General features: G+C 39.5%; 1 protein-coding gene and 1 long non-coding RNA gene across 3 annotated transcripts in view; one reads left to right on the forward strand and one right to left on the reverse strand.

The window, feature by feature from the left end:
- KHDRBS2 (KH RNA binding domain containing, signal transduction associated 2) overlaps window positions 1-27,104 on the reverse strand; it is a 413,845-nt gene that overhangs the window by 125,234 nt on the left and 261,507 nt on the right. The window lies entirely within an intron of this gene.
- On the forward strand, window positions 231-4,548 carry LOC117676880 (uncharacterized). Its single transcript, XR_004594542.3, has 3 exons — window positions 231-311; window positions 1,221-1,418; window positions 4,471-4,548. It is a non-coding gene; the product is annotated as an uncharacterized LOC117676880 (long non-coding RNA).

The following is a 27,104-nucleotide window of genomic DNA, read 5'->3' on the forward strand; positions in this document are numbered from 1 at the left end:
TCTTATGTAGCCAGCTAGTGTTTTTTTTTTTAAAATAATTAATTTACCATTGCCAAACATTATCACTACCAGGAAAAACATGTCACCGTGAAAAATATACCTCAGGCATGTTGATATTTCTTTGACTATTACCACTGCATCCTACTTTTAGCTATAATGATTTCTACTATTTATAGATAGAAATCCAATCTCCCAAATAAAACAATGTTTTTTTTTCCCTAGAAACAGAAAGAATTCATGCTCATCTGTTTTCGAAGAAGACCTTTTACATTTTCAAAAGCAATGAATATTATTTAACACAAGAGCATACAGTAACTTTATTTTCTTACTTTGATATTTTAGAGCCATGTAAGGACAAAACTAATTGTATTTGTGATCAAGCACCCACAAAAGCCCTTTTGGAATGCATTTTGTGTGCTGTTGCTGGATCACTGTCTTGTTCTTTATTTTTAAAATCGTTGTTCTTATTTTTCTCTTTATTATTTTATCTCTGATTATTCATTTTATATTTATTGTCATTACACCTTGACCCATCCAAAGACATCTGGAGTCAGGCGGTGCATAAATTGATTAAATCAAATCAAATCAAATTAAATTCATTCACCCAAAATTAACAAACAGGTTAAAAAAAAAAGACCTAGCCACTGTTTTATTATATCACGTTCTATTGTTTAAATACTTCTATCCAACCCAACTGCAACATTGCAGATGAGTTGAGCCCTGATGCAGAGGACTGTACTGAGTTAAGACAAAGGAGGATAGATGACTAAATTTATTTCAAATATTTATTTTTTCATACTAAAATGGATGATTCCCCATTGATCCCTCTAAACCAACCTCCCAATGTTGTTGTCTGAAAAGAAGCTGTAAGTGCATTTAGTTTCTGTAAGTCATCTTAGTTTCTTTGCACACTTCACTGATAATAGGGTGAAATGACAGAGAGAGTAGGAGTGCATTTCTTTGCCTCTCCTCCATGCATTATTTTTCAGAATGCCTGAAGGAGGTTTTAGTCTTTCATGTATTCATTATACTTTCAACAGGTTCAGTTGTTTTCTGTACCTCTTTATGAAAATCACGCTAGTATTATTTGTTCTGGAGTTTGTTGTATAGCTTTAATATACCTTCAGAAAGAATCACTGATTCTTTACTAATATTTTATTATTTATTTACTTATCAAGTTCTTGTTTATTTTCTAGATTTCTATTCTATTTTCTTTCTAGGAAATTAAGCATCTTCCTGGGGATTGTCCTCGGTTATATCCTGACTATGTGGTGTATTTTGAACTAAGAGACACCGAAGGGGCCAAAATCATCAGGTCCATGCCTGAGAGTGGACTTCTGTTTGAACTCCTGCAAACTTAACCCAACCCCTTAGCGCAGCACTGGCTCTCTAATTCTTTGAGACACCATCACTGTACAGTGAGTTAAGTTCTTTTGAGCTCAATCAGTTTTGTTTCAGTTGATGGGGGAAAGTGCTGTAGCTTTAATTTTGTATTTGAACGCTACACTGAATTAAGGGCGTATGAGTTATTTCCTCTCCCTCAAGAGAATTAACTAACTGTGTTTATAATGAGCTAACAGCATGAAAATTTAACCATGCCATCACCTCTCATCTATAAGCTGGAGTTGCACTCCATATAATGCGTTAGGATTGCTCTCTAAGGTGATTAGTGTCAGGCCCAAGCCCAAAGACGACACAGTGAAATCCAATCGAGTCCAATTCTTTATCTGCTTATACCAAGTGGATGGAATCTTGCCAGACTAAAGTTATAACTTTCTAACCTAACAGTTACATCCTGGGAGATGGCTACTCTGAATCTCATTCTCCCTGGCACATCTAGCTCTGCACCACACAGTCTCTTAATTTGGGTTTCTTTCTGGAATGTACTACCTCCTTCCTGAGAAATCATGCTACACTTGCAGGAAACCCCCCTCCCCTCCTGTCTTCTCCAAACTCACATTCCGTCACAATTAGGAGATGCCTCAACACTTGCCCTCCCCATTCTCAACAAATTATGACTTGTGCAGGATGTTAATGCAGCCCTAAGTGCTTTAAGTTTAAAGGTAAAGGTTTCCCCTGCCCATTTGTGTCCAATTCTAGGAGGGGTCGGTGCTCATCTGCATTTCTTAGCCAAAGAAGCCAGTGTTAGCTGAAGATGTTTCTATGGTCATGTGGACAGCATGACTATATGCCAAAGGCACATGGAACACTGTTACCTTCCAACCAAAGTGGTACCTCTTTGTCTACTTGCATTCACCTGCTTTTGAACTGCTAGGTTGGGAGAGCTGGTACAGGACCAGCAGCTCCACCTTGTCATGCCTTGTTTGGGTATTGAACTACCAACCTTCTGATCAACAAGCCCAGAGTCTTAACCACTGGGCCACCACACCCCATAGTCTAATCAGTACCCCATCTATATTAGTAACAGTCGCTTTCATGATCCTTTTTAAATGATGCATAATTTTTCAGAGTTTGCGGTCTATCAGAATAAATAAATTATGGATCATGGTAACAAGTCCTTGGGTCTTGTAGAATCAGAGCTGAATGATCAGTGGCACTGTGCAGTACTTTATCACATTTATGCTCAAATTTCAGTTCGGTGAGATTTATTTGCTGGATAAATTTAAATATAATCCTTTCATTAACCAATGTGAACAGGTATCTTTAAAAAACTGACAACAATAGAATCCCGACTCTTATATTCCCAACTGATTTTGGCTTTGTTTAAAATAGCTGTCCAAAATGAATATATCTGGCTGTTATCCTCCTGTATACAGGAGGACATTCACAGACAGTTAAATTAGTACCACATTGTATTTTTATTATAGGAAAAAGCACCAGTTCATTTTGTCATGCCCCTACTTTGCTCAAAGTAGATGTTCAGCTAACCTGTATTGCTACCAAAGAATAAAATCTTAATTCTCAAGTATATTATAATCAACACCTTTGTATAATCCGTATATTTAAATTCCATCAGGCATTAAAGTCCATCTGACAAGTTGGTCTATAACTATGTTCCTGATGGATTTTTATATAATTATCTGAGTGGTTGTTTCCCTTTTGAAAAATAAATCTGAATAGAAATAATTCAGAACACTGAGCAAATTAGGTTTTTGTAAAAGTGGGCAAAATTGATATAATTTCTAATGCCTTTGTAAGGCTGTAGCTTAATTATTAAGATAAGCAGAAGGTTCTAACTGCAACCTCAAGAAACTCCAGATAAGAATGGCTGCTGTGTTAATGAAAAATATGCTGCGTGAACCATGGAAAAAATTCAGGCAACCGCCTTGGTCAGTAAACTAATGGAAATATATGTAAGTTTTCAGGCAATGTAGGCAGAATCGGGTTCTAAAACCAAAGAGGGAAATCAGGCCAGAAATCAAGGCCAATAAGTCAGTAACAAGGATAGGCCAGGCACAGACTGAGCCCAGCAAGAGCTTTGTTTCTACCCCACTTTTCTGTTTTGGTAAGCACCGAAGGAGCCTAGCAAACTTTTCAAAGAAAGTATATTTACAATGAGAAACAGATTGAACTGAACAATACAAGGAATACTGAACCCTCTATCAATTAAAAGTATCCTGAAAGGAGATATATTCATACAAAAAGTTGGGGGCTTAAATGCAACTCTGAGGAGAGGCAATTCCATATTGGAAGAGGAAGGTAGAAAAAGGATCTCTTCTGGGGTACAGAATGATGAGGCATCCTGTAGGAAACAGGAAATAGTTCAATTTTTATGACTGTCCACATAATGTCATATTGTGCTGTTCTATCAGCAACAATGGGTCAGGCCACAAAGCACAGTGACTCATGAAGCATTCTTAGTAACTCCTAGTCTCAGTAAAATAAAACCAACCATTATTGTGAGACTACCTACCATAACTTCTTTCTTCTAGGATCCTTTCTATTGAGCTAGTTCACACATGACATTAACCTTAGCACTGATGATGTTCCCTAGTTTGGTAATGAAACGTCCGCATAAAACATCTAAGCTCAGAAACATCCAAGGACCCAACAGTTCAACCCTGCTACACATATTCTCTCATATCAATACTAAGCCATGATTATTATTTTTTTTTGAATAAGCTTCAAAAGTTAGGTCCTGTACATTTTACTAAATTATGAACTATGGCTTACAAAACTGCTGAATTAAAATTGTATGGTGTGCCAAAAATCAAACAAGCCACAACATGGCTTAGTGTGATGTATCGTCCCATCCATTGACATTCCATACAATATGGCTGTCTTGGCAACTACAAAATAACAGGACTGAATTGTATTTCTGATGAAAAGCGGGACATGGTGTAAAATGTGAGATAACAGTTTTATAAAGTGAGAAAAAGCTTTGATGAGTATAGGCAAGCAAATTAATCCCATTCCCTACAAACATTCAGTATAATGTCCATATTCTGGTATATTCTATGCATGCAATCAAACGCCTTCTTCCTCTTTTTTTCCTTCCTCCAATGCCAGGTTTTGAAATGCTAAATCAGGCATTCTATTCCAACTCTACAATTAGAACCATGCGAAAAATGAATTAAATTCTCCTCCTTCATCACATTCTCAAGCAGAGGCTGGGCATTTCCAGCTGGAAGACCGAACTATTGTGCAACTTCTAGAAACCATGAAAATCAGAGCTCTGAATAATGAGAAAGCTACATTAGTAGAGCACACTCCATTCTGCAGATCCATGCCTCTCAACTTAGTGACTGTAACAAAGAGACTAACATGCCTTTTCTATTCTCTGTCATGGACTTTATGGGACTATATATATTCTCTCTGTGTTGTATGTGTGTATGTATAAAACATAACAGCTGCGCATAATGACAGTCAAATTCCTCCAGAGCTCATATGAATAACCATAAATCCATAGCTGGAGTCACCCTCGCTACAACACCAGAGATTACAATTCTGTGTGGGAATTGTATCTTGGGCATACCAATATGTTGAGTTGCTATATATTTACATCATATTTTACTGGGGTATGGTTAAATATACTTATTTTAAAACCCACCCATGTGAAACATGTATGCATTTGTTTCAGGTTATTGATTTGTGGCACTCTGGTTCTGTAATACATCTCGCTGGAAGGGATTTTTCTTTTAGCCTACATGGTAAAACTGTGAACATGAAATAACGAAGATAAGATTATTTTCTGTTTTCATCTCTATTTACATTTTTCTTTAAAGAACAGCAAATGAAAGAAATAAAGGGCAAACAACATGTAGGCTCTTAATGTTCCCCCAGCAGCTTTTTATCTGTTAAATTTACATCCTAGTTGTAGCTTAGGGTATCAAGGTACCATATGTAGTCCTCCCTCCTTCATTTTTTCCCCAATAATTCTGGGAAGTGAGTTGGCTGAACATGGACCAGTTGTTTCAGTTTTAGTTCTTAAGTTCTTCCCACTTCTTTTCCATATGTTTCCCATAATGTAAATAGGGCGTTGTGACAGTGGCAGGTAAAGGAAATGGAGGGGGTAGAACGTTATAAGAATGAATAAGTGAAGGATAGGCATGATCTTTCTTTTTGGCCCTGCTTGTGGTATGGATTCATTCTTCCAAATGCTGCCTTGCATGGAGACTTGAATACTGAACTTACTATGCATTGCTATAAGGTAGGAGCCTCACTTCATAGCCATCATTTGTTGACCCTGACCAAAAGATCCCATCAATTATCTCAAACTTCTACACATTCTGGTTCTTTGCCCCTTTCCAAATCAGTTCCCACCCACCCACCCCCTTTTCTTGCTTTACTGATGGGTGAAACCCAAACTTGAGTCAGTTGTGCCTGTGGATGTTTCTTTTCTCCCTGGAAAGACTGCTTATTACCCTTCTTATCTATCACCTCTGTTTCCATTGAGTCAGGCTGGGGAACTGACTGGAAGGCAGCTCTGCTATAGCATGGAACTTCTCTCTCTCTCACACACACACACACACACACTCCTGCAGTGCTGATCTGTTGGCATAGAGAGAAGAAAGTGTCATCTTTTTTGTACATATGCATTTGCTAATAGATTTTTTAAAAAAATCATTTATTACAGCTGACCCATGCAAGCACATTCCTTTGCCAAACACCAGATAAATGCACATAATTTTGTGTGGATAAATGTGTGCCCTATGTATGGGACAGGGGTCTAGAAACTTCCTTCCTTCCTTCCTTCCTTCCTTCCTTCCTTCCTTCCTTCCTTCCTTCCTTCCTTCCTTCCTTCCTTCCTTCCTCTCTCCCTCCCTCCCTTCTCTTCCTTCCCTCCCTCCTTCCCCTCCTCCCTTCCTCCTTTTTTAAATATCTGGGGTTGTGAGAACAAAAGAGAAATTCAACAATTGTAAGTTTGGATCAAATAACCAATGCTCATTAGCTAACATTGTTAGCACTCAGCTATCCACAGTATTGGGCAGAGTTGAGATTGTTTGAAAATACCCTCTTTGAGCTCCAGAATTATAAGCATATCTAGATATGCTGACCCAGTGGTGAAATACAAATTATTTTACTGCTGGTTCTGTGAGCGTGGCTTGGTGGGCATGGTGTGGCTTGGTGGGCATGGCTTAGTGGGCGTGGCAGGGGAAGGATACTGCAAAATCTCCATTCCCTCCCCACTCCTGGGGGAAGGATATTGCAAAATCTCCATTCCCACCCCACGGCCAGCCAGAGGTGGTATTTGCCGGTTCTCCGAACTGCTCAAAATTTCCACTACCAGTTCTCCAGAACCAGTCAGAACCTGTTGAATTTCACCTCTGTGCTGATCATATTCCTGAGCTGTGGATTGTGAGGACAAAGAGGAGGGAATGCGAGTTGATTCAGAATGATCTAAAGATTGAATGGGTGGGTAACATTAATTTGCAACGTGCTATGAATTGGTCAAAACATTAATTTCAATTAACAATTAATTTCATTAATTTTAGCTTCATTAATATATGACTTTCATTCTATTTGCAGAATTATAGTGGTTTCTGAGATACGTATCTATATATCTAAATACTGACATTAATATAAAATAGGCATCAGTATACTGACCATTTCCTGATGTCCTTCTTAGAATGTCTGTAACTTTCTGCATAGTTTGATATTTGGTAAAATATGATTCCATACTGTAGCTTTTGCACTTGTAAAAGGGGAAAAAGGACTAATATAAAACAGCTATTTTGTTTCATTACTGGCAAACATCTTAGTACATATTTCCCAAGGCACTACTATATCACATTGCACATTACACTGGTTGACAGCTAGGGGGATTGTGTTTTATTAAAACGTTAAAATACTAGCAATTTCTCTTTTATCCATGAAATATATTGTATATATGTCTCTGAAGGAAATATCCATAAAGGAGAAGGGAAAAAAAACCCTGCAAACATGAATGTGCAAATCTAGAACTTGTCTTCTTCCTCTTGTCAAGCCATTGCTCAAGGAATCTAAAGAACTGGTTGGGGGCGAGATATGAGGAAATCCCTTGCCATAAAAATGAGGAGACAGTGTGAGATTAATATTGCGCCTTATGCTCATAGTTGTGACGCAGGTGAGGGTCTTTGAGCTGAATAACCAATATGCTGAAATCCTAGGAGAGGTGCATCTCACCATCAACATTACCCTTCCGTGCTTTTTCTGTTGGAGTGCGAAAATAATAAGATCTGCAAGAAAATACCATTTGCCTGCAAGCAAGAACTGCTGGGACCACAAAACAGAGAAAGTCATAGAAAATAAAGAAGCTAAAGGGCTCTGGGACTTTCGAATTCAAACAGACAAGCACCTGCCATGTAATACCTCAGACTTAATAACTGGCGATAAGAAAGACAAAAGTGTCCGGATAGTGGATGTGGCAGTACCTGGAGACAGCAGAATAAAAGAGAAAGATTTGGAGAAGATCACAAAACACTAAGACCTGCAAATAGAAATAGAATGACTGTGGCAAAAGAAAGCAAAGTAGTAATAGGTGCCAGAGGTGCAATCCCAAAACAACCGGAGCACCACTTGAACACCATTGGCATTGATACATTCACCATCAGTCAATTGCAAAAGGCGGCTTTACTCCGAACAGCTTACATCCTGCAGACGATACCTCTAACACCATAAAACATCCACATCTGCAGCCCTTGCGAAGGACTCAATAGGTGGATAAAAATGCCAGATCCAGTCTAAACCTCTGGCTGATTGAGATGAACCAATAATAATCATATATTAATCCACTATCATTGCATTAGGGTTCTTTTATTCAAAGTGAAGGTCAAATTCCTATCCAGTAAGAATTTGGGTGTGTGTGTTTAATTATTTGATCTTTTGGACAAGATATAATGTCTGAGTCCAGCGTAAGACATTTTAAATTGCCGAATTGACAAATCACTATTATATTACTTTGGAAAATAAATAGAAGTCAATTGTCAGTTCATTTATACATCATCTTCTTTTCCTTTTTTAATTTTAATTTTACTTTTCATTATTTTTTTATACTATTGCTGTAAAGCCCCAAGTTATGATTCATAAAGGGTCTTACGACAAATCTTATGACAAGATAGGAAGCACTTCTCGTCTCCCATCTCGCTATCCAAAGCTACTGTTAAATAAAATAAATTGGGCAAATCTGCAGCAATTCTACGGATGTCTTTTGGCATGACTTCTATGAACTGTCAGAGAAGGACTACCAAAGAAATTAGGAACCTTGAAACTGTGTGGAACAGTTAATGGATCTGGGTATGTTTAACACAGAGAAGAAGTGACTGAGGTGGATATGGGTTTTCAAATACCCAAAGGGTTGTCATGTGGAAGAAGGAGTAGACTTATTCCCAGAGGGCAGCAGCAGAATCAGTCAAGGAAGGAGGAGGAACTTCTTGGCAGTAGAAGCCATTAGCCATTGGAATGACTTGCTGTCATGACTTCTGCATTTGAGGTCTTCAAATAGAGTCCACGTGGTGCTCAGAGATAATCTGGTATAAAACTGAATGTTGGAAAAATGACCTTCTAACTCTGATTCTATAAAACATAAGCTTAGTCCAATATCAGATATCAGATTTCTTGTCTGTTCATTACATATTTTCTTCCAACTGTCTTCTGATCTACTAATTTTAACAAATTTTAAAATCCAGGTGGGAATAATTAATTTTGAACACTTATATACAACAATTTGAAATTATAGTGATACTATATCACATTACCAATCTGTGATGCTGGTCCTTCTATTTCCTTCAGTGCCCAATGTGGAGATGAGCTTTTCAGAAGCCCAAAAGGAAGGGGTGATAGAGGTTATCTTTATCTTTTTAATAAAAAGTAACCATGCATGTACAGTTCACAAAGATCTGAGTTGAAGTGTAAAAGAACAGATGCTATCATTGACAACATACTGAATATGAATATGCCAACCTCTGTATAGCAACCTATCAATGGCCATAAGCGCACATTATTTAGGCAACTAAGGAAAATAAGCACATGATTTGGATGTAATTTGGGGGGTGTGTGTCTTCCTATTGTTTGCTTCTTGGCAAAATACAGATACGAAGATGTTAACAATTTGCCTTCCAATAACACTATGCTTAAAAAATCTCTTTCTCTCTAATTTTTCATTGGAGCTTGATTTCAGGCATCATCTACATGTTAAAAAGATAATTTGGTGTAGTGGTTAAGGCATCAAGTTAGCAGTCAGCATGCCATGTCCCACCTTGGATACAAAGCCAACTGGATGATTTTGGACCACTCTCTTTCTCTTAGCCCTAGGAAGGAGGCAATGCAAACCACCTCTAAAAACACCTGGTCAAGAAAGTTTCAGGGACTACTCCTGCAGTCACCAGGAGTCAAAAACGGACTCAAAGGCACACACTACAGCTGTTAGCTCTATAATGTAAGTTATAATGAATAATATATTTGAACCTGTAACTCAATAATGAGGGAATTCTGGGAGTTGAAGTCTGCAGATCTTGCAGTTGCCAAGATTAAGAAACACTGCTGTATCTGTTTTACTGTAATATCCCTTTAGATTTTTTTGTTTGTTTTATTTTAAATGTAAAGAGAGAATTTTAGTACCTATTGCCCTTAACTGCAAAATACAATCCTTGTGTGTACTCTTCCTATTTTTCTTTCATCATATTATCACCACCCACAGGCAATCATTAGATGATTTGCTGATTTATGGTTAGAGTTTATAAGGTAAACAACGCTAATGCACAATGGACATTTCCCCCCCAGTTGTATAACAATAGAAAAATGTCTATCAGTTGTATACCAAGCTACATATATCAAGGAAATGGACTGGGAAGATTTTTTCCCTGTAGAAAAAACACAATCCTTAGCATCAATGACATTCAGAACTGCTCTTTTATTACTTTGCGGTTTTTTTCCAATGCTATTTCTTTGACTGTCACCCATTTGTTGTGCAGGAAGCATAGCTAGGTATGAAAAAACACGAAAAGCGTCCCCTATCAGAACAAGGTCACCAAACAACCTCAGTGTGTAAACAAAATTGCTATTATTTGCAGTGGCTCCGGTGATATACATTCTGAAAAAAACAAGTTGTGGTTCAGCTCCCACTACTTCTTTCTGACCCAACATTGGAGACATGAGATCTTTGTTTGATTGCTAGTTTGCTTTGCCTTTCCATTTGAAGCCCAAGAGCCTATATTGCACCTTCATCTTATAGTCTGAAAAGTCTTGTCCTGGCTCAGTAAGGATTTTATAAAAGCTTTCACATTAATTTGGTTGCTTCTACTTCAAAATAATTGTCATACAACTTGGATTCCTCAGAAAAACTCTCGAGCAAACTTGTGGTGTCATGTTACCGTCACATGATGTTTCATGACTTTTTCCCATTTTGTTGTGATCTAGGCTTCCTGAGTCATTAAAACACACGAGTAGTCCCAAAAACCTCTTTTATTGCAACAGCTGTGAATTACGTTCATTCACAGTTGAGTCCCAATTAGTTGCAAAAAGTCCTTCGGGAGAAGTCCTTTGGGAAAATCAAGAACCTTTATCTTCCTTGACATGCTGCCAAAGACCTACTTGGCAAAGCCACACGGAGTCCAGAATCAAACAGAGATGCCAATTGGGAACAGAATTAAGAACACTGCTTTCCTGCAAAGGGCCCACATGTCTTTGCTCCTCTTTTAAGCCTTATGGGAGGGGCCAATCATCTCCAGGCCTTACTCCCGAGTCATTCTTTAGTCTTAACTGTTCTTGCCTTCTGGCAGCTCTGCGCAAGTGTGCACTAGGAACAGGCTTCTCCTGTTTCTCTGCCTCTCTGATGTCCGACTCTGGAGGCTCTGGAGTCCATGTAACTCCCAGATGGCCCTGACCCCATCTCTGCCTCCGACGTAGAGCCCTCGTTTGAGTCTTCCCCAGACTCCAGGACTGGCCCATGTTCCTCCCCAGCCTCCTCATTGTCCAACTCCACTGCCAGCTCTGTGGGCTGCTGGTGGACCACATTTGCAGAGCTGGAATGGGTGTGGTCTGTGCATGACACATCAGGACCGCAAGCCCCCAGTTTGACACCCCTGCTTTAGAGAAGCTTGGGAGAATCAGACCAGATTTATTTTTTTATTTTTTGCAAGCTGCTCATATAAAGGGATCCTACTTATGTAAGACTGGAAGATCGAATCATATACCAGGGAGGTTACTAAGCCCTGAACATCCAAATGATGGTGGCCGTTGGGTACCTGAATCCTCCTGATGTTGTTGAAATACAGTAGAACCTCTGGTCTTGACCATAATTCGTTCCATAACTTTGGTTGCAAACTGATTTGGTCGTGACCTGAACCTAATTTTGGAAATTTGATGCTTAAAAAAAGAAATGGCTTAGAAGGGGAAATCGGCCGCGAAAAAAAAAAGTGGATTTTTTTTTTGTTGGAATCTGATTTGGTCATGGTCAAAAGTGTTCATGACCAGGGGTTCTACTGTAGATCGTTTGTCAGCATGACAAACGGTAAGAGAAGCTTAGACAGGTAACAATACCTAGAGGGCTACATTCTCCCCACCTCTTAAGGAACTGAGAGTAATTTGATCAGGATCTTCTTTACAGTAATCTATAGTACACAATGCAGGAAAGCAACAGCCCTCCTTCATGCAGACTGAAGACTATGTTAACTCTGTGAAGGTGTCATATGAACACCATGAGTCATGGTGAAAGATGGGTCTACTTTGGGTAGATTTGAGTAATCTCTTAAAACCTTTTAACCATCACCACATTGGATAACAGGACAATGCTAAACATGAAAAATGCTTGTTCAGAAAGGCTTTATTGAATACAATAGCCAAATTGCAATCTCTCTTCTAGGAAATATAACACTGCAATTGCAACATAGAGACAAGATATCAGATGGCACTATTATAAAACCCAAGATTTTCTACTCACTCCAAATACATAACCCCATTTTTCCTGATACTGTGGCTTACTAAAAAGCCCTCCTGGAGAACAGAATTGCTTAGAACTTAGGTTTGTTAGGACTTTTTCATCAGCTGCATCTTTAGCAATACAAGGAAGAATCAGACCTGTTAAATATATTTCCACCCTTTTGTCAAAAAGGTGCTTCAGATGCTCAACTAGGAATAAAAACACTCCAAAAGGTTTGCTCGATTGTAACCATTACCCTTTTACCTCTAATATTACAGCTGTATTCTCAAGGAATGCCTCTTGTTGATTTCACTGAATCTCTTACCTATCAGTTTCATGAACTCTTTGGTCTTCTAGTATTAAATCCTCAATTTTGCTGATGGAACAGTTACCTATTTATAGGGATGATTTCACTAGGGAAGCCTCTTCACCTTTTCTCATATTTACCTGCACTGTCTAGAAGCTATTTTGCTGGACTGTTCTGCAGATATTTTAACTGTTTAAATTACTTCTGAAACTGACATCTGTAAGTTTGGTTCAGTAGAGGGTGAGAATTAAAAAAAAGGGGGGGAATACATTTCTTTTTTACAATCATTTTCTTTTCATAGATCAATATTTAAGAAACAGAACAAAACCAACTCTATAATTTAGCTTCTAACAGCCTATGCCACCCAATCTTTCAGAATTTCTTTTTCCTTCCCTCAAAATACTCCGTTCTGGGTTGCCTTGGAGCTTGACAGTTACTTAATGATAATCTAACATTGTTTATAGATTAATTTTCAAATTCATTAATCAAGGCTTCGAGAATTGCCCAACGTGATTCTACAGTAAAAAAATGGCAAGATAGGAATGCTTTGGGTAAAATTTCCAGAGAATAATTTGCATAGTAAAGCACACACAGTCTTGCACACACAAACACATGCACTCACACATGCACACACATACACACACAAAGAGGCATACAGATATTTATTTGGATGCAACAGCTTTGAATTCAGTGGGATTCCTTTTCAATTAGGACAGAGAATGTACTTTTAACTGAGATGGTCATCCTCTTCCACCAGCACACAGCTTTGGGGCGGGGACACCCACCCAAGGTGGGTGGGGAAAGAAGGAAGGAAACACCCACCAAACTAGTCATATCAGCCAAATTAACCTTAGTAATCAATGAGGTGATAAATGTTACCACCACGCAGAGTCATGCAAGTGCTTCCAAGACAATACTACTAGTTGGAGAATATTCAGAATGTTTCTGAATAAGCTGTACTTAGTTGAAACAGAGAAACAATCCTGTGGCCCCAGCTCTCGTATTGAAACTGAGGGAAGATTCGGTCCCCCAGAGATTTGCCAGACAAAATTTCCTCTAATCCCTATATAATTTTTTCTTCTTATCAATTCTGCTACTAAATCTTCCAAATAGCAGCAGGCTCCCAAAGGCTCCTGAACAGGGGTAGCAACTATGGCAACTTTACAACCATGGCTGGCTCATGAATTCTGGGAGTTGAAATCCACTGGTCGTAAAGGAGCCATAGTTAGCCAGCCCTGCTCTTGAAGATCAAAAAAGTCCCAAGGCACTTCTGGTTATTAATAGAATTCAACGCACTTGAATTCAGAAACAAAATGAAGCTTGGATCTATTTTACTAATTGTAGTAGACATAACCTTACAGATCTCCCAATCTACTTACACAGTTAACAAAACTAGTTGCACCTAACAATAACTTTTGCACTCAAAAGCCTGGACTGTCAGTGTGCAGAGGTGTGCTGAAGATCTCCCTTATCCTTCCCCAAAAAGTGCATTTTCAACTACTAGTACAGAAACTTCTCATCCACCATTCTTCTTAACAAGGTTGCTCAGTCAGAGACCTCTTAAAAAAACCTTCTGTTAGCTTGCATTTTCTTAGAGTTTAGAGTTTATTGGATTTCTATACCGCCCTTCTCCCAGGGGACTCAGGGCGGTGTACAGCCACATTAAAACACATGAACTTATAAAATTTAAAACCAATTAAAACAAATATATACAATTTGGCCCTCAAATTAAAACACACATACACCCACTTAAAATTCATATTAGGCCAGTCCGGCTTGCTGAAACAGGAAGGTCTCTAGGGCACGGCGAAAAGTACGCACTTGGACCTCTTTCTTGCTGGTGCCAGTTCAAATCCATCTTGGTTACTCGTAGTCTCTTCCTCTCTACGAGTCCTGATCTGCTTGCCTAGCCATCATACGTTAGATAATTCTCACTGCCTTGACACATTGAATAATTCCCTTTATGAGTGAAACTTGCTGACTCATACATCTTCCTTGAACCCAAAAGGCAACCAACCAACCAATCAACCAACCAACCAACCAACCATACATACATGCATATCTATCTATCTATCATGCACATTGACTTCAGCATAATACTGAGGACTGCCTGGATTAATCCCTGCAGTGTTTGGAATGGTTTGCCATTGCCTTCTAGAGATGAGAGAAAGTAAGTGGTTTAGGGTCACTGAGCTGGACTAGAGGTGCAGGTTTCCTGGTTTCAAGTTTGTTAGCTTAAGGGCTAGACCAGACTGGCTCTCATCATTACCTCTTACTCTTGAGTAATCTTCTTGTCACTCTGGACACTTAAAGTATTCTTTAAGCAGTTAAAATTTTGAAAATGTTAACAGCCACAGTTTCACATTTTAAAAAGGGGTGGGCTAATGTTAAACCTTTTTTATTATTATTCTAAAGGGAGCACATTCTACTATCCAAAGACACTCAGATACAAAAATTACACTGAGCACTTGAGTCTACATTCTCATGACATTTTAATCTTGCTATGTCTAACCGTGTTTGGCAATATTATTATATCCTCTTTTTAATGAGAAATGAAAGGGATTCTTACGCTTTAAAATTTGGCAGCCTACAAGCAAAGAATACCAAAAAATAAAGCAAATGAAACATGAATATGTAATAGCTTTTTAATGGGGAGTTAACACTTAACAGAACCTAAGATGTTGTGTGACAGTGAATATAATACTCATATACAAAGCTTATGAGCAAAGAAAATGAATACTTTTAAATGAATAAGTTCATAAAGGGAATGTGTTGTGTAGTGCATAACCATGTTATTAAAATATTTGAAAGTTTAGTTGAGTGTTAGTGAAGCATAAAAAATATACACGAGTCAAAACCTTATATAACTGATGAATGTTACAAGTATTACATTATTCTCTGGAGGTAACTCATTTCTTGGGCCGAAATAAAGAGAATTAAGAATGGATTTTGGAGAGTTCAGGTTCTTTTTTTTGTGTGGGGATTGAAATTTGACAAAATAGAAGAGGAGGATAATTCCCTTTAGAACTGCATTCAGTAGCAAAACATTAGAACTCTCATAGCAGTTAGCAATAGCACTTAGACTTACATACCGCTTCACAGTGCTTTACAGCCCTCTCTAAGCAGTTTACACAGTCAGCATATTGCCCTCAACAATCTGGGTCCTCATTTTACCCATCTCGGAAGGATGGAAGGCTGAATCAACCTTGAGTCCCATCAGGGTTGAACTACTGGCAGTTGGCAGAGTTATACTACATTCTAACCATTGGATCACCACAGTTCTTCTGAGGTTCATGAACTTATATAGTGTCTGAACAAATTTTCAGTTCTTATATAGACTAATACTTGCAATTGACCTCTAGGATTAAATGAAGTAAATCAAAACATTCACTCAAAATTTCCTATTGAACAACCTAGGTGGACTTATTTTAGCAATGGAGCATGAAACAGTCAGTGAGTGTTTTCAGAATAAATGGCTGAGCCAGCCATTTATGATTTCTATAAAGACAGAAAAACAGGTTTTGTGCCTATATTTCTAAGACTACCTGATACTATGTATTTATCAATTGCCATTTCATGATACTAGCTAAATACACTACAAACTGTATTGTATAAATTCTCTCTCTCTCTCCCCTCTCCCTCCCTCTTTCTCTTCTCCCTCTCTCCCCTATCCAATTTATGAAGTTTTTTCATGTCATCTCATTGTTTCTTTTCGGATGGGGGCAGATCTACTAACCCTAGATAGACCCAAAGAGTAATTGGATGGATGACAAAGGATCATGCATTGGTGTGCATTGGAATATTTTCAACAAATACAATTTGCCAGCAAGAAAGAACTGGTGAGAACACAAAATAGACAAAGTAAGAGAAAATGAAAAAGCTAAGCTGCTCGGGGAGTTTAGAATTCAAACAGACAAGTACCTGCCACACAATACCCCAAACTTAACAACAGTCAATAAGAAAGACAAAAAAATCAGGAATAATGGAGGTTGCCGTGCCTGGAGACAGCAAAATAGACGAGAAAGAACTGGAGAAAATCACAAAATACAAAGATCTGCAAATAGAACTAGAATGACTGTGACAAAAGAAAGCATTATGGAACCAATAGTAATAGGGTCCTTGGGTGCAATCCCAAAACATCAAAGTAACACTCGAACACCATTGGCATAGACAACATTTCTATCAATTGATTGTGAAAGGCAGCTTTACTCGGGACAGCTTATATTCTGTGCTAATATTTTTGACACCATTAAACATCTGCCTGTCTTGGGTCCTTGGGAAGGACTCGATAGGTAGATAAAAATGCCATATCCAATCTAAATATCTGGCTGACTCTGTAATCAACCCTAATAATGGCAGAAGCCAGCTAAGGGTTGAGAAGGAACATCTAGGGTAGATAGTAATAATTTATTAAACCTTTATGCTTCCTGATTCTCAGGGTGCAATGTCACAAAGCTGGTTTCTGAATAATTGGTATTTTGTGACTCGGTTCTTTCCTTCTGACAAATACTTTGTGATGAATCTACCTCTCTCATGGCAGTCATTTTCCTTAAGCATCCTTAAATATACCCATTGATCTGAGATATAGAATACTATCTAAGAATCATAACTTCCTTCATTGGTAAGAGAAGACTATTTACTCCCACTGACATCTTTTCAAAAATTTGAGTGGTTATAGAACATAGAACATCATCAGAGTTGGAATGGACCTTGGAGGTCTTCTAGTCCAACCCCCTGTTTAAGCAGGAAATCCTAAACCATTTCAGACAGGTATCTGTCCAGTCTGTTCTGAAAATCCTCAAGTGTGGAACACCCACAGTTTCTGAAGGCAAGCTGTCCTGCTGATTGATTGTTCTCACTATCAGGAAATTTATCCTTAGTTCTAGGTTTAATTTAATTTAATGTAATTTATTTAATACCAAGTGCTTTCGGCCATAACACATTTAAGGATAAACTCTTCCACAGCTGCATTACAGTCATTTTGGATTAATTAATTTAAACATTACTTAAAATGCCTGCCTGTGCATGCCAACAGGTAATTTTTCTTCAGTAAAAAACAAACACTACAACACAGAGACACACACTAAGTTTATGACAAAGTGTCTTGGTTGTATGTAGGAAGTTTTAGCTCCCCTGGCAACTGGCGCTTAATGTGTCTGATTTATTACTTGCATCTCAGAGTTATAACATGTGCATGACAGCTATAATTCAAAATTGGTTGATTGTAATATGGCAAAGCTCGGGCTTTATAACACATAACTGATTTTCGAATGATTGACACCGAGATGCATTTGGCGTTCCCATTTATTATTTAAAACACACATGCACAAGAAAGGTAACCTAGAGGGCAATTTGCTCTTACAGCAAAATGTGTGTAAGAGCAATCAGCATGAAAAAAAGGATGGAATCATGGATCAGAAATATTCACAAATATGTGCTTTATCGTTGACCTCATCTCTTTCCCAAAAAACCAAAAACAAACTCCAAACCCTGCTTTGATAAAAACCTAATGGGTGCTCGAGAGAACTGCTTTATCAGCAAGCAAGCAACTAGCTCACTTACCAGTTGCTGTGTCCACAGAATGCGGGATACCAAAATAAACCAAGTCACTGGGGATGGAGGGAATTGATGCTTGTGATGCAGAAATGAGAGAGAGAGGGAGAGGGGAGAGAGGGGGGGGGGCGCTTTGGGCAGGGGGTTACTTGTAAGTGTTGACTTTCGATAATTGCATCTCTTTGTCAACACTGTTATGCAGATTATTTTCAAAATTCAAAGTGGAGGCAACGGAATTAACTTGTCCCGAGCGCTGGGGGTGCCACAGTTTGGTTAGCTCTAACAATAACAGCACAGAATAAATGTTGCGGTTTACATTGCCAGCTTGTGTCTTTAGGATTTTTGGCAAACAGTCCAAAGCAGTCCTATTTCGTAAACAGAATTGTCATTTTTACCATTTACTTAAACTATGATTGTACCATTCGACACTGCCCAACAGTTAGTTCCAGAAAAAGAAATGTCTAAAAATCTAGAAGAATTAAATCTAAAGAAAGCAAGGAAAATTAGAATGCAGTTTCTCTCTTCTAGTACCTCTTCTAGTATTTCTTATTAAATCCTCTATGTCAGGGGTGTCAACCTCAAGGCCCGAGGGCCAGATCCGGCTCATGGAGTGCTTAGGTCTATCCCACAGGGCCAGCCTGGAAGCAGCCAAAGGACCGGCCTGCGGTGTCTCAGCCAGTGAAAGTGGAGTTCCAGCACACCCCTCACAACGCCCACCCTCAGCCATGCCCTCCCGGCCCTCCGAGGTTAAACACAACCCTGATGGGGCCCTCAATGAAATCGAGTTTGACACCCCTGCTCTATGTGCTGGCAAATTTTCAGGATTTTTTTTTTTTACCTTGCCTTTAGAAAGACCAAAACACACACACACACACAACCACACCACATTAGTGGCTATCCCTTTTCTGCGTTGCTATAACTTTACGCAGTCTAGACGATAAGGCCAAAACAAGGCCAAAATATATATATATCTCAGGACTAGTGTAGGTTACCATTTACAGTACATTAGCTTGTCAATATATAATAATAAAATCATCAGCAATACCTTGCCAAATGAAGTGATACAATGCCCTTGCTTCCTCACATTTTTGATCAGGTCTTTAAAAAGTACTAATCATTTGATGGGATTTTAGAGACAGTTGGGTTTTCAAATCGGTACAGATATAATATTTTAATTGGCTTTAAATGGGATTTTAAATTTGGGGTTTTATGAATTGGGCCCATCATTTAATAATTTTAATTATTTTTAAATTTTGTCTGTCTTTGTGTTTTTAATTGGTACACCGCCCTGAGTCCTTCGGGAGAAGGGCGGTATAGAAATTAAATAAATAATTAAATAATTAAATAATTAAATAAATAAATAAATAAATAAATATAGAAAAACAACTAACTAACCACTCACATTCATCCACAATAGCCATTATACTAGCAAAACTGAAGATAAACCAATACAAGGATGATATGTCCCAGCTTCTGGTGTTCTCCCAGTTTTGACAGCATTAAATGAGTGATACTTCAAAGTTCGGTCTGCCACAGTACGTTGTAGTAACATGACCACAATTTGAGTGCTTAGCAACTGGTTCATAGGATGGTTGCAGAATCTCCCAATCTTGTGATCACCATTTGCAACTTTCCCTGCCTGCTTCCCACAAGAAACCAATGGGAAAATTGTTAGGGAAGATCAAAACCTGCTCCAACTGCTTTTACTCCTGAGGAGAACTGTTATAGAGTATGAGATCCCGGGGATCTGTTACTCGATGGTAACCGCAGCACCTTCCCATATGCACACCTGCCCTTCATAGCACATCTGCTGCTTAGCTGAGCTTGCACGATGCCTCAGCAGGCCCCGATCTGCTGTCCTAGCATTCACCTGTCTTGTTTGTGAACCATTTAAGGAAAGGTTTGTAATTGGGACTTGCAGCTTCTAGCTGGCTTCCCCATCGATTTTGCTTGTTGGAAGCCAGCAGGAAGTTGCAAGTCCCAGTCATGTGATGTCCTTGCTTAATGACCCGTGATCTTCATTCAGTGATGGCAGTGGGGATCGCCAGGATTGCGATCACTAAGCAGTCTGGATCGGGATTCCTTATGCACGGTCACTCATGCCCTCGTCACTTCCTGCCTGGACTACTGCAATGCTCTCTACATGGGGCTCCCCTTGAGGAGCACCCAGAGGCTCCAACTGGTGCAGAATGCAGTCGCGCGGGTACTTATGGGGGCAACATGGTGCTCCCATGTAACACCTCTCCTGCGTGAGCTGCATTGGCTTCCAGTGATCTTCCAGGTGCGCTTCAAGGTACTGGTTCTCATCTTCAAAGCGCTCCATGGCTTAGGGCCCGGTTATTTACGAGACCACCTTCTGCCACCGATAAACTCCCACCGACCAATACGCTCCCATAGAGAGGGTCTCCTCAGGGTGCCGTCGGTCAGGCAATGTTGACTGGCGACCCCCCCCGGGGAAGAGCCTTCTCTGTGGGGGCACCCACCCTCTGGAATGAGCTACCCCCAGGGATACAACTGATCCCAGACCTCCGAACCTTTCGCCGGGCTCTGAAAACGTTTTTATTTCGGCAAGCCGGGCTGGCTTAGAATTTTTATTGGTGAATTTTATGGGTAAGGGGGTTTTAAATTGGGGAAAGCCATTGGATTTAATTTGGTTTTAAATGCATTTTAATGTTTGTATTGGATGTTTCTTAATCTTGGCTGTTCACCGCCCCCAGTCCTTCGGGAGAGGGGGCGGTATAAAAATTTAAAAAATAAAATAAAATAAATAAATAAATAAATAAATAAATGTGACATCATGCCTTATGAGCGCATCGCTCCCAAAGACCTTAGTTGAGCAAGGTCTACCTCTACAGAATATTCTTGTGATTCTTGTTATAGCCCCTTTCACAGTTTATTTATCTGCACGGTGAACTAAGTATATTACCAAACTTTTCTAAAGCATTAAATGATTCAATAATATGATTATATATTCCAAACTGACATATATAATCAGATACCCCCCCCATTTTAAAAAGATGTCCCACAAGAATCTTGTGAGCATAGTGTGGCTGAGAGAGTGGCTGCCTGAAGGCCATTTCATAATCCTCGAGTCTTCTTTATCAAATACTGATGCTCTGTCTAAGAGGCCTGATTGAGCTGTTCTTCAATCACACCTTTAATGTCCAGAATACAGTAATTCCATAAACAGGCTGGGTAAAATACAGAAGAAGCTGCTTAGTTTGGTGTGATATCAGAAAAAAACAACAACTCAGAGTGTAGATACTGGGGAAGGAAGGTATTCTTTAAAGATCATTCTACTTTTTTTTTTGCTCTACCATCTTCCTTTTTAATTTTAAATTAAAACAGCTCTTATTCTTCACTGACAATTTGAGATATGTGCATTTTCTTTGTTTTCTCTGCTCATTTCATCATTCTGATGTATTCTTTCATTACTGAAGCTGTGTACTGTTACTATGGAATGCTTTGCTAATATATTCTTCAGAGAGCTTCTCTTATTGAATAAAGAAATATATAAAGATATTGTACATCACGGTGATTCAATTAAGCAGGTATCTTAAAGTACACAGGATGTTAGAAGATAGCGAATGCTTGCAAGTTACTGTTCAGCGTTGTGCTATAATAGCATAATTTGTCATTTTCATAAAAAGTCAATATAATCTAATGAGGGAAGAACAAATAGTATCATTAAATATGTACTCTAATAGCAAAACTACTTCTGCATTTTTAAATCAATAGCTGTTCTGCAAGAAGCCAATTAATATGTATATGATGCTATGCTTGAATGGCTAAATTGCGTGCTTTGCCCTGTTACGTGTGTGTTTGGTGTGCATGTACTGTATGTTTTAGCTTAGATTTTGAATTTTTGCTTGAAGCTTCTGGAGTACCAAGAAAAGCACAAGGTCTATTTGGAGGTATTGTGGGGATGGGTGGATGGTAAGTGACAATACATGCATTGTGACATCACAATCTAAATCCATGACTTATGTTCTCATGTCCAATTTCAGGATGCAAGTCCAAAAGCCTAGGATTTTCTTAACATGACACATTTTTTTTTCATCACTGGAGCAAGTAATGGACGCTTATAGTTGTGTCATCAGCTTTCATGAACCATAAAAGTTTCTGGAGATACTTCAGTACATGGAATGAGTGAGTGAGTAAGGGAGGGAGGGAGAGAAGGAAGGAAGGAAGGAAGGAAGGAAGGAAGGAAGGAAGGAAGGAAGGAAGGAAGGAAGGAAGGAAGGAAGGAAGGCTTCATCCATATTTGAATGCCTCTCATTGATACAATCACAGGCACAGTGCTGGCTGTTGTGTCCGAAGGAACACTGAGTAAGACACCTTTATTTATTTGTGAAATTTGCATGCTGCCTATCTCTCTACCAAGTGATTCTGGTTGGCTTACAGATGTCATATAAAGCAGAATAAAACAATTACAGGATTAAAATATCAAACATTAAAAACTAAAATATGAACATTAATATTGAAATTGATCAAAAGAACCAATGTCTATATGAGGTAGAGGTGGGATATTATACTAGTCTACTAGCTGCCCTCAAAATGGGATGTCCATATGGGCCCCGCAAGCCAGTTGGCAAAGCCAGGTTTTAGGCTTTTTCCGAAGGCCAAAAGGGTAGGGGTAGATCTAAAATCAAGGGCCATGATATTCCAAAGGGCAGGAGCCACAGCAGAAAAGGCGCTTTACCTGGACCCTGCCAGATGCAATTCCTTGGCTGATGCCCTTTCTATACTTCCAGACTGAGTGGGGCGGGTCAATCCCATTGGGGTGAGATGGTTCCTCAGGTAACTTGGCTCATGCCACAAAGGGCTTTAAAGGTGATAACCAATATCTGAGGATTCACCTTTAGGATTCTCATTTGCTTTAATTTCTTGCTATATGTCCACATGAATTAAGGCATAACAAGTGTAGCAAGAAAGAACCTTTTCCGATAGTAGCCTTTACCCTTGGTAAGTCCCTACCCTTTTAGCCTTCAGGACAGCCACTCTTCCCTCAGGCAGTGGGGTAGAGCAAGACACAATCTATGACTTATTTGTTGGATGTATTTCAGAAGAATGGTGGAAGTACTAGAGCAGGGGTTTCAAACTTAAGGCCCGGGGGCCAGATCTGACCTGCAGGGCTCCCTGGAAACATTGAAGGACTTGCCTGTGGTGCCTCTGCCAGCAAAAACGGAGCTTGGGAGGGCTGCGTGATGGCCTCCTGCAGTGGTCTGCCAGTGAAAATGGAGCGTGCTGCCTTACCGAGCTCCGCTTTCACTGGCAGAGCGCTGCAGGAGGCTGTCACAGCCAAAAACAAAGCTTGGGACTGTGGGGACTCTGGTGCCCTGGGAGCTTGGGACCTGATGCCCTGGGAGCTTGAAAACCAGGCTGGGTGCTTTCCCTCTGCTGCCTAGGGCTCTGGACAGCCTGCACCACCATCCAGGGTCCTCTGCATGGCCTGAGAGGGACAGGGAGGCTCCTCTGGAGGACAAGGGTTTGGCATTCTCCCTGTCTCCCTGGAGACAGTGGATTCCCCCAGCCCTGCCCAGGCCACCACAGGTGCCCCTAACATGAGTGACATTGAGCTGGCCGTGCCCACCCTGGCCAAGCCCACCCAGTCCCCTAATGTCAAACACAACCCTGATGCAGCCCTCAATGAAATCGAGTTTGACACCCCTGTACTAGATATTTTGTTTTTATAGATTGTTTTTTTTTACAGTTTTCTTGTATGAGCCACTCAGAGTTGTATTCCAATATGGGTAGTCCTACACATTCTTAAATAAATAACCCCTGATGTGGCGACAATTAAATTTGAACAAAAGTACCAAACTGCCAGTTTCTTTATTTAACATGACCTCTGTGTGGAAATAATTCTTCTCTAATACTAAATGCTGCAGGAACATTATCTAGCTTTTTAACTTTTTCAGTAATTGCTCAAAGTCTCATTGTAGGGGTCACGTCAAATCTAACACATTTTGCTTTTAGAATAAGGTCAATTTTCATTTCATTGTTATCACACATTAAAGAGCTAAACTACATTTTCAACTGCAAATTGGAGTCAAAAAAGGAAATAGCAGACTTTAGATTTTTATTAGGAGTGAAGATATTCAAAATTATATGAATTTATTTATTTGACATTAGGGCTGTTTTTTGCCCACTGAAAAGGTTTTGCCTGCCGGTGAATTCTGCCATCAAAATATAATATCTTCAATAACATTCTATAAAAGATATCTATGCAGTATTCATGCAACTGAATTGCTGATTAATAAAAGTTAACAAAATTTGCTTTTGTGAATTAATCTGCCACTGGGCAAAAACCTTTTGTATGTGAAATTTTATCCTTACCGGTGGGAAAAAAGGAACTGAAGGAGCTGAAATCAGTTCTAGAACTGACAAGAGCTGACAGTTCTAGAACTGACAAGAATTTTGTTAATGTGTAAAAGAGAAATCATAAAGGCCTTTATGTTTATTGAAATTGTGAAATGCTTTTTCATACCTTGATACTTCCCTGTAATAATGAGTATGAGTTGTTTAAGTCCACTAATTATGGGTTAAAATGAGATATGTGTGCTTGAGTACACACAACATTGTTCTAATTTTTTATCAAATACTGTCATTGGCAACAATATGCTATGTGAAAGCATGTCATTGGAATGTATTTCACTCAGTGAGCTGTCACAACTCTTTCTTCAAATTTCCTCTCTGCTGACTTGATCCAATTATTCATTCCTAGAATATAATGATATTACTGCACTGTATTATTGAATCACATTAGATATTATGGCAGGTAGGTTCAAAAAAGATTCTTAATATTTTGCACTCCTACCTCACTATTAGCAAGAAAGCTCATTAATCATTTAGCAAGACATCAACCTACATAGGGCCCTTGTCAGCCAAAACTGAGCACTGCTATTGGAAAAATCAGATTTTGAATTACTATCCTGCTGCTTCCTCCAAATTAGCACTGCATACGTTCAGAGCTTACTACTGAATTAAAAAATGCAAGTGAATTATACACACACACACACACATACATATATATATACACATACATACATACATACATACATACATACATACATATATATATATATATATATATATATATATATATATATATATATATATATATATACACTGCTCAAAAAAATAAAGGGAACACAAAAATAAGACATCCTAGATCTGAATGAATGAAATATTCGTAGTAAATACTTTGTTCATTACATAGTTGAATGTGCTGACAACAAAATCACACAACAATTATCAATGGAAATCAAATTTATCAACCCATGGAGGTCTGGATGTGGAGTTACACTCAAAATTAAAGTGGAAAAAAACACTACAGGCTGATCCAACTTTGATATAATGTCCGTAAAACAAGTCAAAATGAGGCTCAGTAGTGTGGCCTCCACGTGCCTGTATGACCTCCCTACAATGCCTGGGCATGCTCCTGATGAGGTGGTGGATGGTCTCCTGAGGGATCTCCTCCCACACCTGGACTAAAGCATCCCCCAACTCCTGGACAGGCTGTGGTGCAACGTGGCATTGGTGGATGGAGCGAGACATGATGTCCCAGATATGCTCAATTGGATTCAGGTCTGGGGAACGGGCGGGCCAGTCCATAGCATCAATGCCTTTGTCTTGCAGGAACTGCTGACACACTCCAGCCACATAAGGTCTAGCATTGTCGTGCATTAGGAGGAACCCAGGGTCAACTGCACCAGCATATGGTCTCACAAGGGGTCTGAGGATCTCATCTCGGTACCTAATGGCAGTCAGGCTACCTCTGGCGAGCACATGGAGGGCTGTACGGCCCCCCAAAGAAATGCCACCCCACACCATTACTGACCCACTGCCAAACCGGTCATGCTGGAGGATGTTGCAGACAGCAGAACGTTCTCCATGGCATCTCCAGGCCCTGTCACATGTGCTCAGTGTGAACCTGCTTTCATCTGTGAAGAGCACAGGGTGCCAGTGGCGAAGTTGCCAATCTTGGTGTTTTCTGGCAAATGCCAAACGTCCTGCACGGTGTTGGGCTGTAAGCACAACCCCCACCTGTGGAAGTCGGGCCCTCATACCACCCTCATGGAGTCTGTTTCTGACTGTTTGAGCAGCCACATGCACATTTGTGGCCCGCTGGAGGTCATTTTGCAGGGCTCTGGCAGTGCTCCTCCTGTCCCTCCTTGCACAAAGGCGGAGGTAGCGGTCCTGATGCTGGGTTGTTGCCCTCCTACGGCCTCCTCCACGTCTCCTGATGTACTGGCCTGTCTCCTGGTAGCGCCTCCATGCTCTGGACACTATGCTGACAGACACAGCAAACCTTCTTGCCACACCTCACATTGATATGCCATCCTGGATGAGCTGCACTACCTGAGCCACTTGTGTGGGTTGTAGACTTCGTCTCATGCTACCACTAGAGTGACAGCAGCGCCAGCATTCAAAAGTGACCAAACCATCAGCCAGAAAGCATAGGAACTGAGAAGTGGTCTGTGGTCACCACCTGTAGAACCACTCCTTTATTGGGGATGTCTTGCTAACTGCCTATGCTTTCTACCTGTTGTCTATTCCATTTGCACAACAGCATGTGAAATTGATTGTCAATCAGTGTTGCTACATAAGTGGACAGCTTGATTTCACAGAAGTGTGATTGACTTGGAGTTACATTGTGTTGTTTAAGTGTTCCCTTTATTTTTTTGAGCAGTGTATATACTGCTCAAAAAAATAAAAGGAACACAAGCAGAAGACATCCGAGATCTGAATGAATGAAATAGCCTTATTAAATACTTTGTTCTTTACATACAGTAGTTTATACACTGCTCAAACAACTAAAGGGAACACAAAACTACTGTATGTAGTTTTTAACATGTCTAACATGGCTGGTACATTAGCTAAGCTTAAATTGTTCAGCACCAGTCTATTTTCACCTAGGGCCTTAAACCGTGATCAGAGAAC

This window comes from Pantherophis guttatus, chromosome 1 (genome assembly GCF_059756535.1).
Source record: "Pantherophis guttatus breed Tessera chromosome 1, ASM5975653v1, whole genome shotgun sequence".
Taxonomy (NCBI): domain Eukaryota; kingdom Metazoa; phylum Chordata; class Lepidosauria; order Squamata; family Colubridae; genus Pantherophis; species Pantherophis guttatus.